The 14914-nt window shown below is 37.5% G+C and overlaps 1 protein-coding gene across 1 annotated transcript in view; it reads right to left on the reverse strand.

The window, feature by feature from the left end:
• MGAT5 (mannosyl (alpha-1,6-)-glycoprotein beta-1,6-N-acetyl-glucosaminyltransferase) overlaps window positions 1–14914 on the reverse strand; it is a 307459-nt gene that overhangs the window by 224364 nt on the left and 68181 nt on the right. The window lies entirely within an intron of this gene.

The following is a 14914-nucleotide window of genomic DNA, read 5'->3' on the forward strand; positions in this document are numbered from 1 at the left end:
TGTGTGTGTGTACAATTCTTCTGCTCTCATGACAAAGGAGACAGTTGCTCATGGAGGTGATCAGCCACACACTCCAGGTCGACGCTCTTTTTCCTAATTCTCCTCATTCTGTTGTTGTTTGTTGTTCCAGGTTAGGTCTAATGCCTTTCTTAAACAATCTCTGTAACATCGATTTTGAATCTTCATCTCTTACAGATGCTTACTAGGTAGGCAATTGACAAAGCTTTCAGATTTTTAAATGTATTCCCAAAGTGAAATTGCATCACCCTCTAAATTTACAGTGCTTTCAAAAATAATCTGTTCTTTTTCTAATCTTCAGAAGAGTAGGCCAACTCCTCTCATGACATGCCATCTTCCTTCCTTGGCAAGATGCCTCCTCATTATGAAGCAGTGTGCTCCAGAAACTAACACCCCGTAATGTACCAAGGGAAAGAGTCCTGGTGGTGCATTTGTCAAGCGCTTAGCTGCCAAACAAAAGGTCAGCAGTTTGAACCCACCAGCTTATGCACTGCAGAAAGCTACAGCAGTCTGTCTCTGTAAAGATTTACAGCCTTGGACCTCTATGGAGCAGGTCTATGTTGTCCTTTAAAGATGCTTTGAGTCAGAATTGACCTGATGGTGATGGTCCTGGCTTTTGGTTAATGTACCAAGGGAGAGCAGATCTTGAAATACAGAAAAGTGGAGAGGGACAAAACCATGGGTGGAGAGAATGCCTATACGTCACAGAAATATCATACCATCTCTTTGTTCAATATCCTTGTCCCATTGTCTATATATCTGTGTGTCCTGTCTTGCTCAGTCCTGATTAATGTTATATCACAGTGTTTGGTGGAATGTGAGATACAGCCAATGATTAAAATGCTCTAGATTTATAGAAGGAAAATATTTAGTATTTTTATATGAATAAAAAAGCACAAGAATGCATACTATATATTTTAACAGCTCAGGGATTAGACAGAAAAAAAACGAAACAACAAACTGGGTTTGCATGATAAATTGAAAAATCATTTATTTTTATGCATAAATCTGCATGCATCCATCTTTATGTAAATGTCATTTTTATAAGTGTATACTTATTTTCTGCTATCATTTATTCTGTAATAAAACATTCTTCAGTATTTTAAGTAACTATGGAAGGAAAATGAACTATTCCACATAGATATGCATGAAGTAATTCTGTATGTATCCAGTTGTAACAAATGTGCTTTCCAGTCACTAAATAGAGAATGCTAGTTTAATATATCAAAAACAAAGTAAAAAGTTTTACTATTATTTTTAGAAAAAAAAAGTGTTTATATAACATTTCAAAAAAATAATATATAGTGCTGATATATTTTGATGCATCCATCAGTTTAGGTAAGAAACTATGCTGGGAAGTAAATGGAAGACATGAAAAATTCAAGATTATACCTGCAAAACTACAGTGTATTCTTCAGGTGAGGCCCTAAGGCAGTTTTGACAACTATTCTTTCCAATAAGTAAGATAGGACACAGCCTTTCACAACTTCCCTTCTTTTCTCACAAGCAATTTACTAGACAACAAAAAGAAACATTACGCAGCTGTCTGTCTCACTGTAGCCCCAAAAGAGCCCTGGAACATCGAGCACACCCACTTTGTTCACCCTCTCAAACAACAAGTGATTCAAGTTTTCTTCTAAAATAGAGTTGAGCTAAGCACACTTCAGACATTTCTGATTCTGTTTATCATCAAAGATGCCTTGGGTTTGAATTTTGTTGAAAAAAATAATGATAATGAAGAAATATATACACATACAAATATATACATGTTGTTGTTAAGTGCCATCAATTGGTTCTGGCCCACAGCAACCCTGTACAGGGTTTCTGAGGAGCGGCAGGTGAGCTTGCACCACCAACCTACTTTGCAGTCTTAGTACATTAGCCCACAGTGCCACACAGGGACTCCAAATACATATACAGATATAGTTAAGTGCTGTCCAGTTGAAACTGAATAAGGTATCTGAGGAAGGGCTGGTGAGTTTGAACCAACAATCTTGTGGTTAGCAGTCCAGTGCTTATCCTACAGCGCTATACCATAAACAAGGAGAAATCAGAAAGCATTGCTAGGATTCTATTTCAGACATGAACATGTTTTTCCACATAAAATATAATTAATCCTGTTTGCAATCAGTGGATGGCTGCAGACAAGTTCTCTCAGCACTCCACCACTTGTCTGAGTCTCATTAGGGCATCTTCAAAAAAAAAAAAAAGGGGGTGGGGTGGGGAGTCCATTCTTATGAAAGCATCTACATATCTACATTTGTTGTTGTTGTTGTTAAGTGCCTTCGAGTCGGAGCCGACCCATAGCGACCCTGTACAGGGTTTCCGAGGGTGTAAATCCTTACGGGAGTAGAAAGCCTCATCTTTCTCCCGCGGAGCGGCTGGTAGTTTCGAACCACTGACCTTAAGGTTCGCAGCCCGATTCGTAACCACTACGCTACCAGAGCTCCTTATTGTTAAATACAAAGGAGCGGTCAACTCAGAAGGTTATCGTTTTCGATCACAAAGGGGTAATCTTGATTTTTCCAAAGTTCACAGGATAATCATAGGGGCTTATTAGAAAGAAATTTTAACAAAATTAAAAAACTGCATTGATGTGAAAATAGGCCAGGAGATTACACAGAGGAATTTTTTTCCCATCGTGGCAGGCAATGCACCTGCTCATTCTTCAAGGGTAGCAAGGGGTGTTCTAACAAAATTTGTTGGACAATCTTATCCCATCAACCTAAAGTCTCAACCTTGCTCCTTCAGACTTCTTTTTGTTCCCCAAACTCAAAGAATATAGTAAAGGATGATGATTCGAATCCTTAGAGGATGCCAAAACTGCTATCTTAATGTGGTGTCAATCAAAGATCACAGAATTCTTCAGGGAAGGGCTGGCGCCATTGTTGTTAAGTGCCATCTAGTTGGTTGTAACTCACAGTGATCCTGTTTAGGGTTTCTGAGGTACCAGGTGGTGGATTTGAACTGCCAATTTTGTGGTTCCCACTCCAGTGCTGATCCTACAGTGGCACACCAGGAGTTCAGAGAAGTGTTGCTGTTGTTGTTGTTAAGTGGTGTCAAGTTGGTTCCGACTCATAGCGACCCTGTATAGGGTTTCCACCTTTAGAAATACCACCTTCAGAAGGATAGAGACTTGAATGGAGCATGTCAATGATCAATAACTTCACATTTGGATATTTTTGCTTAATAAATGCTTCTATGATTTTGTAACGATATGTTTTGACTTATCCTTGTACAGATGCATGTGTGTACATATTTTTTAATTATTTTCATTATATAGAGATATAAGCAATCATGAACTACACAACATCTGTTCAGGCAACATCAGCCACATATAAGACCGTGGTCTCATACTGTTCTAATAGAGTTCAGAAATCCCAAATGGTGAACAAGATGGGCAAACACAACACCTTCCAGCATGCAACACGCATACCTTATATATCTGGTCTACAACAACTGTGCTGCCAGGTGTATAATGTTGTTGCGAGGTAAGTAAGAGTACACATATGCTGTTGTTGTTGTTAAGTACCATTGAGTCTATTCTGACTCATAGTGACCTTATGTATGGTTTCCAAGTTGCAGTTGGTGGGTTTGAACCACCGAACTTGTGATTCACAGTCCAGTGCTTATCCTATAGCACCACACCAGTACAGTCTATAAATAACCCATAATTCCTATGTCTTGATACTCTTAATAAACTCTATATGGCTTATGTATATATTACAGTGTACTTTCTATTGAAAAAGTTCATTGTATATCAGGATACATTTCAATTTGTAGGCAGCAGAATCCAATCTCATAAATCTTAAGTGTTGTCGCATTATCTTTCTTGAATTTTATTCAGAAAATATTACCATGAAATGTGCCATGGCTCCTGAATGCAGGTAAACCAGTGCTAGTAGCCAAATGCAGCAAAATCAGTACAACAGCAAGAGGCAAAAGAGAAGTATCAGATTGGAAGTAAAATTAAAGGTTATTATTAAACAATAGGAAGGTAGAAAATCAGTACAACTCAGGCATGTTGCACTAGGAAACCATGACGATTTTCAAACACAAAGAAAAAAAAATTCTCCAAGCTATTAAAGGAAGCTACAAGGCTAACTAAGAAGAATGCGAAAGGGGCTTGTATCAGATATGGAGAAATGGCTAAGGACGTAGATCAAGAATCAAACACAAAAGTGAAGCCCGCTCAGCATACTGAAGATCACTGCACAATGCTTGTTCAAGACGCTTTAGAAAAGCAGGACCAGACTACGATTTGCTGTTCACATATCGTCCACATCAAACACTGATTTCACAGAGCATACTGTGGTCAGTAAGTGATGCATGGCTGCATACACACATTCAGTATAAAGAGGGGGCTTCAAAATTTTGCAGAAAATAATTTTTTCACCCCATTTGTCCATAAACTTTCTAGAAGCCTCCTCGTGTATATTATCTATAGCAAGGTAGTTCCAAATCATAAGCACAAGATCAGTGGTTCAAACCCACCAGTCACTCTGCAAGAGAAAGAGGCAACTTTCTGCTACTGCAAAGATTTACAAGCCTCAGAAACATTTAACATGGTTGTGAAGAGTCAGAATTGACTCCATGGCACTTAACAACAATATATAAATATAGATGTACATGAATATAAAATTATAAATTATTGTTATTAAGTGACAATGAGTTGGTTCTGACTTACAGTGACTCATATATAAGTATATATATAAAATGTGTTTATTTGTGTTTCTTGAAATTGGAGAAGAAAACAATACAGGATCAACAACTTGTGGGAGAAGTTTGGCTTTATGCCTAGGCTTTGGAGTGTACAAACTGCCCCAAATCAGGCACAGTGTTATACAATGTTCCTTTCTTGAACTACTTCACACAAATCTCTGCGCAGCAGTTGGTAAAGGACAGGGATTCTAACTGGTCACCTGCAGACTTACAGGCAAAGTAGGAAAAAAGTATTCTCTTTGTAGCTATGAATAAGTTTTTGTTTTTACCCTCTAATATGAGCTGGTGTGGTGTCCTGGTGTGGCACTGTGGGTTAGTGAACCGTGGGCTAATTTGGGTTAATGCACAGGATTGCAAAGTTGGTTTGAACCACAAAGTCAGCAGTTCAAGCTCACCAGCCGCTCCTTGGAAACCCAAAACAGAGTCATTATGAGTCGGAACCGACTTGATAGCACTTATCAACAATAACAACCATATGAACGGATTTTTTTCATTTTGTTTTGGTTGCTTGGCTATGATCTCCCTCCTCTGTTTTTAGCATGGAAAAGATGAACTGTAGGATAATTTAGAATTAAGATGACATCTTGATAATATGTTTTCAGTATTAGAAGAAGAAGAAAAAAAAAAAAACCAAGAGAGAAAAATAAAAGCTGAGAGCTTAGAATATTAAGAACGCCCTCCAAATAAACCACACTTTGGGCTGAGAGTTGAAGACAAGCTGTTAGCTACTTAATTTTTAGGTCTTATTTGATATATAGAGTTGTGAGGAGTCTATGGGGTCACTAAACATACTGCTACACCTGCTAGGTAGTGTCTAAGACTTGGGGTATCTCTTATAAACCAGGGTGTACTGTAATTTTATCCCAGTTATAATACCTCCTAGCCTTTAGTAGGCTCCCCTTCATTTGGAAAGCTAGCACGCCTGGCATTAAGACCATGGACATTTGGACACTGACAGTTTGTAAAAGTAAGAAAATAATGTACATATTTTAAAACATTATAAGTGTCACCCTGGAATGTTTTCCATCAGTTCAATATGCAAATGCAAGTAATTCCTAGAATGAAAATATAAAGGTTTTCAGCTACCTGGAGATTCGTTTGTTTTATTTGGTACATAGTACCTGGAACAAACTGCTGCCACTTGCTCAGACTTTAGTCATGTTATCTAAGTCAAAGGGGGTGCTTCCATTATAAACACACGCTTCCTGACAACTAGTCATGGTGGTTATTGTACTTGAAGCAAAAAAAAAAAAACCCAAAAAAACTAGCATATGTACTAAAAGGTGAGAGAAAGTCAGTCAGAGCTGTGATCACAGATAAGTTAGATTCTTCACAGGCCAGGAGAGAATACTAAATTGAACTAACTGTATAAACCATGTGTGATCAGTTGAACTTAAAAAATGAAAAGCCAAAGAACTATGATGCCAACAGTGGCATAGAAGTTTCTACTGGAACAACCTTCCCACAGACAACAATTACTATAAGGCATTGAGGAGTGAAGACAAACAGGCAGAAACTATAAAGGATATGACCCTTGAAAGCAAGGAACCACACTGTAAAAGAGCCACATTCGTATGGCTTTCCCTCTGAGGACACATCCCAATGTGGTGGTAGGAAGTGGCTAAAATTCAAGCAAAAAACTACAGTCTTACTGGCTTGAGGTACCAGAGACAACATCTGGTCAATCGAGTGACTCTAAGTTAAGGTAGGACAGTCCCCAAAAGGAGTCCCGGTGTGGCGCTATAAGATAGGCACTAGATCGCAAAGTTGGTTTGAACCACAAGGTCAGCAATTCAAACTTTCCAGTGGCAGATCAGAAACCCTATACAGGGTCTCTATGAGTCGGAACCAACTCCATGACACTTAAAAGGGAGACAAAAAAAGAATGCTTACAAGTCTGCATATTGTTGTTAAGTGCTAATGAGTGGCTGCGGTCCAATAGCAGCCTTGTATAAGGTTTCTGAGGAGCAAGTGGTGGGATTGAACTGCCGACTTTGTGGTTCCCAGACCAGTGCTGATCTTATAGCTCCACACCAGGAATTCTTTTATATTATTGTATATTTTGTTGTTAAGTTGTTGTTAAGTGCTGTCTTCCAGTGATGTCATAACTGACCATTTGTTGGGGAGACTCCAAGGAAAGTTTTAAAGGTGTTCAGAAGTTTCCAGTGTTGTTCACTACAGGGAAACCTGAGCTTGAATCTCAAAGGCGGGGTGAGATTGATGTTTCCAGCCTCCCTTGAAATGCCAGAAAGGGTCTCATTTCAGGCCCAGTACTAAGGAATCTTCATAGTATTAGGGGCAAAAGACAAAATAAGCCTACTATAATGAACTACAAAATCAAGTCTTCATAAACTCAAAGTGATAGGCCTATAATTTAGCTGCTGGCTAGAACAAAAACCAACATTGTTCAAAAAAAAAAAGATAACAGAATCTGAAGCCTCTAGAGTGTATCATTAAAATGTCCAGTGTGGAATGAAAATTTACTAGAAATTGAAGAAATAAGAAAATGCAAACCAAAGGCAAGAGCAGCAATCAACAAGATATCCTAGGATGATAAAAATATTAGAATTGGCAAAGCACTCAAAGCAGCTATTATAAATTATGATTACAACAAAGGAAAAACGGTCATCATCAGTGAATTCTCAGCAAAGAAATGGCCGTTGTTTTTATAAAAAATGGAAAATCCAGAACTGAAAAAGCACAGTTTTGAAAATGAAAACTTCATAGAATGGAATTAATAGCAGCTTGGAAATGACAGGGAAAAAAAAGCATCAGAGAATTCTGAAGGAATGAAAATTATTCAAACTGAAAAGCGGAAAAATAAAGACTGGGGTGGGCAGAATCTCAGTAACCTGTTATACAACATCATGTACCCTAACCTCCATGTTATGGGCTCCCAGAGGAAGAAGAGAAAGAGAACGGAGAAGGAAAATATTTGAAAAAATATTGGCCAGTGCTTCCTCAAATTTTAAAAACTATGAACTTCAGATCTAAAAACTCGGTGAACTATAAACAGAAGAAATACAATCACATTGATCATATTCAAACTGCTAAAAGACAAAGATAAAGGGAAAATACTGAAAGCAGTTCAAGAAAAAAGAGTTATGTTGCATAAAAGAGAGCAAAGATAGAAATGTCATCTGACTTCTCAGAAAATATGGAGATTAGAAAACAAAGACACAGTATTTTTAAAGTGCTGAAAGAAACCTGTCAACACTGAATTCTGTGTCCAGAATTCTATATCTACGCCCTTGAAGAACGGTGGTGAAAAAAAGTCATTTTCAGGAAAATGAATGATGAGAGAATTCACCAACTGCAGAGCTGCACAGCAAGAATTAGTACAAGTTCTTTGGATTGAAAGAATACTGACATCAGATGGAAACCTGGAACTATATAAAGGAAAGAAGAGCATCAGAAATGTTCATATGTAGGCAAATACAAAAAGACTATCATTTTTTCCTTTCTTAATTTCTTTCTTAAACAACTGACTGTTTAATACCAAAATGACATTCAACTACAGTGGGTTTAAAACATTTGTAGATATAAAATACATGACAAAAGTAACAAAGAATGAGTGGAATCAAAGGAATTGAATATGATATAAATACGATTGCTAAGTGAACTGATAGTTTAAGAAAGGTATATTGCAATCTTTATAAGAGGAGTCAGCAAACTATGGCAAATACATAGTTACTGCCACACAGCCATGCCACTCATTTACATACTGTCTAGGCTGCTGTCACATGACAATGTCAAAGTTAAATAACTGTGACAGAGAGTGTACAGTCTGCAAAGCTAAAATACTTACTATATAGCATTTTATATAAAATGCTGGTCAACTTCTGTCTTATAGAGTCCCTTGTTCAGTCTTTACTACTTGTAGGATATTTTTGTTTTGGTGTTTAAAAGTTAGATTAATGACGTTTTCCTCCCAAATTACTTTGATTCCAAGACAATGATGAAAGGAACAAAAAAGTGAAATGGGTTTCAGTCATTATGGGTTCCAACTCATACTTATGCCTACCAGTCTGTTCTTACTCTTTTTCACATAATATCTAACGTTAACTTCCTGGCAGCCTGCCCTGTGGGCTTCCAGCTCCAGCATCACACATGCAGACAATAGCCTTATGGAAACAGTTAAACCAGGGCATATGATGTGTCCAAGAATATAGTCAAATGGCTGCACAATTTGAAGAAGGTAATCAAATCCCTTATTTTATTTCTGTTCAGCTTACATGTCTGCCTATGCATCAACTTTTGGATAACTGTTAATCCAGGATTTTGTATATAACACAATAAATGGTATTTATTACATACCATTATATAAACAATTATATTTAAAAAGACAAATCCTTTGAACAAATCTCTTAATATACAAGCATGTGTAATAGCATGCAAACACACATTCCTCCTAGAGATCCTGTTTCTCTGATTTAATCTTGATTGACACAAATAAAGAAAAGTATCAAAGCCAAAGTTGGTTCTTTGGAAGACAAATACAATTTATTAACCTCATAGGCAAGACATAGGATGGAGTCCTGATGTAATGCTGCAGGACAATGCACTGGACTTCAAGGTCAGTTTGAACTATAAGGTTGGTAGTTCAAACCCACCAATCACTCCTGGGAAGCTCTGCAGCAGGGTTACCCCTGGTTTAAACTCAGCATTCAGACTAAGACAGACTAGGAAGGAGAGGTGGACTAATTGTGTGAATGATTAGTCACTGAGAATGTTAGGAATAGTAGTGGGACACTGTCAGACATGGTGCTGGAAGATGAACACCTCAGTTTGGAACTCAAACTATGACTGGGGAGTAGCTGCCTCCTTAAAGTAGAACTGCCCATAATGAGGTGATGTGGCAAAGTTGTAAAGGCCTTCATTTGCTGATGAAGCACAACCCCAAATGTGAAGAAGCGGCTGCAAACATCTATTAATAATCAGAACACGAAATGTACAAAGTATGAATCCTGGAAAATTAGACATCATCAAAAATGAACATAAAGATTAATACTCTAGGCTTTACTGAGCTAAAATGGACTGGTATTAGCCATTTTGAATCTGACATTCCTATGCTAGGAATGACAAATTGAAGAGGAATGTTGATACATTCATCTTCTAAAAGAACATTTCATGATCTATTTTGAAGTACAATGCTGTCTGTGATAGGATAATACCAGGAAGACCAGTTAATACCACTATTATTCAAATGTACACACCAAGAACTAAAGCCAGTGATGATGAAACTGAAGAACCCTACCAACTTCTTCAGTCTGAAATTGAAAAAAACATGCAATCAAGATAAATGGATAATTACTGGTGACAGAAATGTGAAGGCTGGGAACAAAGAGAAAGGATCAACAGTTGGAAAACCTAGCCTTGATGTCAAAAATGATGCTGGAGATTTCTTGATAGAATTTTACAAGACCAACAACTTATTCATTGCGAATACCTTTTATAAACAACATAAAAGGTGACATGGAACTTACTAGACAGAAATACACAGGAATCAAATTGACTACATTTTTGTGGGAAAGACATTGGAAAAGCTCAGTATTATCAGCTAAAACAAGGCCAGGGGCAGATTATGAAGCAGACAACCAATTGCTCATATGCAAGTTCATCTGAAGCTATAGAAATTGAAAACAAGTTGACAAGAGTAAAAATATTACCTTGAATACATCCTACCTGAATTTAGATACTATCTTAAGAAAAGATTTGATGTATCAGACACTAATGATTGAAGACCAGAAGAGTTACAGGATGATATCAGGAACATCATATAGCAAAAAAGCAAAAGGTCATTAAGAAGACAGGAAAGAAAGAAAATACCAAAATGGGTGTCAGAAAAGACCCCAAAACTTGCTTTTGAGAACAGATAAGCTAAAATAATGAGGAAGTAAAAAAAAAGATAGAACTGAACAGATAATTTCAAATAGCAGCTTGAGAAGACAAAGTCAAGTGTTAGAAAGAAATGTGCAAAGAAACCCAAAAGGGAACAACATGCTTAGAAATTTTCAAGCTGAAAGAACTGAAGAAAAAATTAAGTTTTAAGTAGCAATACTGAAGGATTGGGCAAAATGGAGTTCTGGTGTGGCACTGCTGGATAAAACACTGGACCGCACAATCAGTTTGAACCACCAGGACGGTGGTTCAGATATACCAGCCCCTCCTTGGAAACCCTATAGAGGGTCCCTATGAGTTTGAACTGACTCAGCAGCAGCAACGACAACAACATGCGCAAAATACTGAATGACGCAGACAGCATCAAAAGAAGATGGAAGGTATACACAGATTAACTGTACCAAAAAGAAATGGTCAATGTTCAACCATTTCAAGAGAAAGCATATCATCAAGAAGCAATGGTAATGAAAGAAGAAGTTCAAGTTGCATTGAAGGCATTGGTGAAAAACAAGTTCCAGGAATTGATGGAATACAATCTGAAATCTTTTAACAAACTGATACAGCACTAGAGGCACTCACTCATGTATGCCAAAACATTTAGAAACAATGATCTGGCCAACTGATTGGAAAAGATCCTATTTGTGCCTGTTCTAAAGATAGGTGACCTGAAGGAATGTGGAAATCATCAGAAAATATCAATTGATAACACATCCAAGCATGATTTTGGTGAAGATAATTAAGAAGTGGTTGCAACAGTACATTAACAGAGAACTGACAGAAATTCAGAGTTAGAGGAGGATGTGGAACAAGGGATATCATTGCTGACATTAAATGGATTGTGGTGAAAGCAGAGAATACCAGAAAGAGCTCACTTGTGCTGCATGAGCTATGCAAAAGTTTTCGGCAGCATGGATCATGACAAACTACGGATAACAGTATGAAGAATGGGTATTGTGCTCATGAGGAATCTGTACTTAAACCCAGAGGCAGCTTTGGAACAGGACAAAGGAATACTGAATTGTTTAAAATCAGGAAAGGTATTTGCCAGTGTTGTATCCTATCACCATACTTACAAATCTGTATGCCACGCAAATAATCCGAGAAAGTGGATTATATGAACAGGAAGAAAATGGCATCAGGATTGGAGGAAGACTCATTAGCAACCTGAGTTATGCAGATGATAATCCTGGCTTGCTGGATAGGAAGAGGACTTAAAATACTTACTGATAAAGATCAAAGACTTCAGCCTTCAGTATGGATTGCACCTCAGTGTAAAGAAAACAAATATGCAACTGGACAAATAGATAACATCACGATAAATGAAGAAGACTGAAATACTCAAAGACTTCATTTTACATGGATCCACAATCAACACTCATGGAAGCAGCAGTCAAGAAATTAAACATCGTATTGCATTAGGCAAATCTGCTGCAAAAGACTTCTTTAAAGTGTTAAAGAGCAAAGATGTCACTTTTAGGTGACTCTGACCCAAGCCATGGTATTTTCAATGATCTCAGATGCATGTGACAGTTAGACAGTAAATAGGGAAGACCAAAGAAGAATTGATGCATTTGAATTATAGTGTTGGAAAAGATATATTGAGAGCATTAGGCACTGCCAGAAGAACAAAAAAATCTGTTGGAAAAGGTGCAGTCAGAATGTTCCTTAGAAGCCAGGACATGTTACCAGGAAGAATCAGTCCCTGGAGAAGGACATTATGTTTGTTAAATGGAGTGTCAGCAAAAAATAAATAAATAAATAAATAAATAAATTAATTAATTAATTTAAAAAAAGGAAGGCCTCCAATGAGATGGACTGACATAGTGCCAAACAAAAAATGGCTTAAATGCAACAATTTTGCTTTGTTCTGTTATGCATATGTTTACTATGAGTTGGTACTGACTTGAAGGCACATGCATATGAGGTAATTGAGGGTACCTAAGAGCAACAGGAGTAAATGAAGGATATCACCACAAAACCTATGGATGTTAAAAGAATAATAAGACAATATTCACGGTAGCATAATACATTACTTAAAAAAATAATAATGGGCTTAATTGTGTTGGACAGGATTTTTAGTAGTACTTCTAAATTTGAAATGATTAACATGCCCAGTATTTGGAAAATGGACAAACCAATTATACTATTTTCACACACGAGAATACTACTTTGTGATTTAAAAAAATAATGAACTGTTGGTATCTGCAACATCATGAATAAATCTCAAAAACATGCCGGTAGATAGAAGTCAGGCACACAGTAACAAGGGAGAATTAATCTATAGTAATATAAGTCAGGTCAGTGATTGTCTACAGGGGGTAAAAGCTGAATGGAAGGGGGCATGAGGGAAATTTTTGGAGTAATTAATATATTCTGTTATCTTGCATGGGGTGCTGGTTTTAGGATGTATGTTGTTGTTAGGAGCCATCAAGTTGGTTCTGACTCATAGTGGGGCTGTATAGAGCAGAAGGAAACATTGCTCCTGCTTTGACCATCCTCATAATTGTTCGTACACTTGAGCCCACTGTAGCAGTGTCTGTGTCAGTCCATCTTCTTTTTCTCTGACCCTCCACTTAACCAAGCATAATCTCCTTCTCCAGAAATGGGTCCCTCCTGATACTAAGTCCAAAGTACTACCTGAGACAATGTCTCACCATCTTCGCTTGTAGGGAACATTCTGACTGCACTTCTTCTAAGATAGATTTTTTTGATCTACTGGTAGCCCATTCAATATTCTTCACCAATACCATAATTCAAATACATCAATTCTTCTTTGGTCTTCCTAATTCATTGTCCAGTTTTCACATGCATATGAGGTAACTGAAACGACCATGGCTTGGGTCAGGTACACTTTAGTCCTCAAAGTGAAACCTTTGCATTTTGACACCTTAAAGAAACCTGCAGATTTACCTAATTCAGTATGTCATTTGATGTCCTGACTCTTGCTTCCACGGGTGTTGATTGTGGATCCAAGCAAAATGAAATCCTTGATAGCTTCAGTCTTTTCTTTGTTTATCATGCTGTTGCTTATTGGTCCAGTTGTGAGAATTCTGTTTTATGTTGAGATGTAATCCTTACTGAAGGCTCTAGTCTTGGAACTTAATTAGTAAGTACTTCAAATCCTCTTGGATCCAATAAAGTCTTGGATATTTATTAGTAAGTGCTTCACTTTCAGTAAGCCAAGTTGTTTCATCTGCATATCATAGATTGTTAATGAATCTTCCTGCATCCCTGAGGCAACATTCTTCTTTATGTAATCTAGCATTTCAGATTTTATCCGGCTGCCAACCTCAAGGTCAGCAGTTTGAAACTACCAGCTGTTCCGCAGGAGAAAGCAGAGGCTTTCTGCTCCCATAAAGATTTACAGCTTCGGAAATCCTGTATAGGGTCGCTATGAGTTGGAACTGACTCCACGGCACATAACTACCACCACACAGACTGAGTAAGTATGGTGAAAGAATATAACCCGGACACACACCTTTCTCTGATTTTAAACTTTGCAGTATCCTCTTGTTCTGTTCAAATTACTGCCTCTTGGTCTAGACACAGATGCCACATGACTGAATCTGTTTATACACTTCAGAGTTGTCCTGGCATTATATGTAATTTTTCCCTCACAAAAAATTAAACTAAATTATTTACGTAAAAATGTATGCTTTCTTTATGACCTAAGGACAAAGATGAAGTAACATTATTTTCCTTTGCTAATCTCTATTTATTAACTCATTGAGCACCATTTTCAGGGGAATAACTTGTTTTACATTAAGCTTAGATACACCCTGTTGTTGCTGTTGTTGTTAAGTGCCAACAAGTGTATTCTAACTCATAGCAATCCCGTACGGGGTTTCAACTTCCAACCTTGTGGTTTGCAGCGCAGTGCTGATCCACAGTGCCACACCAGGAGTTCAAGACAGACACACCCTAAACACCTAAATAAAAGTACCTTGAATGTTTCCAATGTTACACAATTCTATGGGCTGATGGGACTACTAAGGGCTCCGAGAAATGATTGGCTACAGAGGAACATAGAGAAATGATGTTTAATCTTTATCCTTATTACAATTATGGAGTTCAGTGAAACCTGTTGGTATAGTGTTTTTCTCTGTCACTGCCTTTAGGGGTCTCACATTTGGAGCGATCTAGTTAGTTGTGTATTTATAATACTTGGTCCACACCCAGAGAAAGGTTTAACAAGCAGTCTTATCGCTAACAGAAAATTAATTCCACATGTGCAGAGACAGTCAGCAGAAGTACAAGGAAACCAATCACCACC

The sequence above is a fragment of the Chrysochloris asiatica genome, unplaced genomic scaffold (genome assembly GCF_000296735.1).
Source record: "Chrysochloris asiatica unplaced genomic scaffold, ChrAsi1.0 scaffold00012, whole genome shotgun sequence".
In the NCBI taxonomy this organism is placed as follows: Eukaryota; Metazoa; Chordata; class Mammalia; order Afrosoricida; family Chrysochloridae; genus Chrysochloris; species Chrysochloris asiatica.